The sequence below is a fragment of the Aplysia californica genome, unplaced genomic scaffold (assembly GCF_000002075.1).
Source record: "Aplysia californica isolate F4 #8 unplaced genomic scaffold, AplCal3.0 scaffold01279, whole genome shotgun sequence".
Taxonomy (NCBI): Eukaryota; Metazoa; Mollusca; class Gastropoda; order Aplysiida; family Aplysiidae; genus Aplysia; species Aplysia californica.
Window position 1 is genome coordinate 59170 of NW_004798549.1, and position 1608 is coordinate 60777.

Consider the following 1608-nt stretch of genomic DNA (forward strand, 5'->3'; position numbering starts at 1 on the left):
TTATGGGCAAATACTGAGACAACTGCCCTGACTATTATAACTCTTCACACATTTCTAAACTATACTCTTGACGATCGTTTGAGCACTTGATAAACACTTACTGAAAACAGTATCACACGCCACTGGCTCACCTGGAATAACAATGCTAGAAATATCTTTGCTACATCTTTAGCACTCAACAAGAAAACAATTGCTAACCACGTGGAGAGCCCGTGCATGCACGCACCATCCACAGCACCGTGTGCCGCTTCTTTAAAACACGAGACATACACAAAAATATCGGCAATATACACACACCCATTTTCCTTGTAACAGATAGGTCTATTTTAAATGCAAGTTAATTGATCAAGGCATAAACTGCTACATACACACCCAAGTTCATGTGCATTGTGAACACATTTCATCCACTTTCTGTCTCCCGGTTTAGACGGAACCCCAGGAAAATCAAATGTTTAAATACTGGAACTATTTTCTCTTTCTTTCACCATACTATGTATACCAGCACCTATGATCAGTCTAGACGGCTAATTTTGAAAATACAAAAACTGAACAGATGACATAAAGTGTGGTAAGGGAAACAATAACCAGTTGACTGAAACGAGAAACTGACAAACCAGACAGACCTTTTTATACCCCTCTATTCTTGTCAAAAGGAAGACTTTAGTTGCCAAATTTAGAGAGAATGAGTCTTTTTCGGACTTCATTTTATATTCTCTTCTAAATTGAAAACTATGCACACTTATGTGATTGTACTTCCGTGAAAAGACAGTCATAACAATATTCTCATCAGAGCAAATTTGGTATATTTCAGATTCTTGAATGATGACAAAAATCTTTTCTTTTTTTTTACGTTGCAGAATAATTTAAAACATTCAGCACTAAAATATAGCACTCATTGATAAGGAAATACTATGCATGTAATTCATCAAAAGGAAAGCCAGCTAGCTCTCTCCCGCTGCACTCTGCTCGGATTGTGTGTCGTAGATGTCAAACAGCTTGGCCACTTCGTAGAGATCCTCATTCTTAGCACCGTCTTTCAAAACCTGACAATGACAATAAGCATTACTCAATTTACTGACAAAGTTCAAAGCATATTTTTCTTTCCCTGTTTTATTAACACTAAGAGTCTTAAAATAATTTCAGCTTATGGACGCTCACTACACAGCTCACATTTGTTGGAATTATACCATTCGGCATGGATAACTCAAACACATCGGGAATTGACAAATGTGTTCGACACATCCATATTTTGAGTTAAATGATAATGAAAAATTAAAGAGATGTCAGTTTGGGAATGTCAAATTGTATGAACTGCCCATGACTTCCAGTATTCTGTGCTCTGCAGAATTTTGCTCTCCACTGTACGGCTTTGAAATGACTATCTCGCAGGTCGTGAAACCTGTTCAAAATAAACCCTCCCCACCTCAACCTCCAACTCTGTGTTTCATTTACATAACTTGTCTTGCTTTATGTTTCCCATTTCAAGTCATTAAGTAAGGCAAACACACGAGTCTACATATTTGAAAATATTCGTTTTAGTTTCACATAGAAGTCACATTCATAAAAGGAAGAAATTCTATGGATAAAATGTGCAAATTTACTCACAAA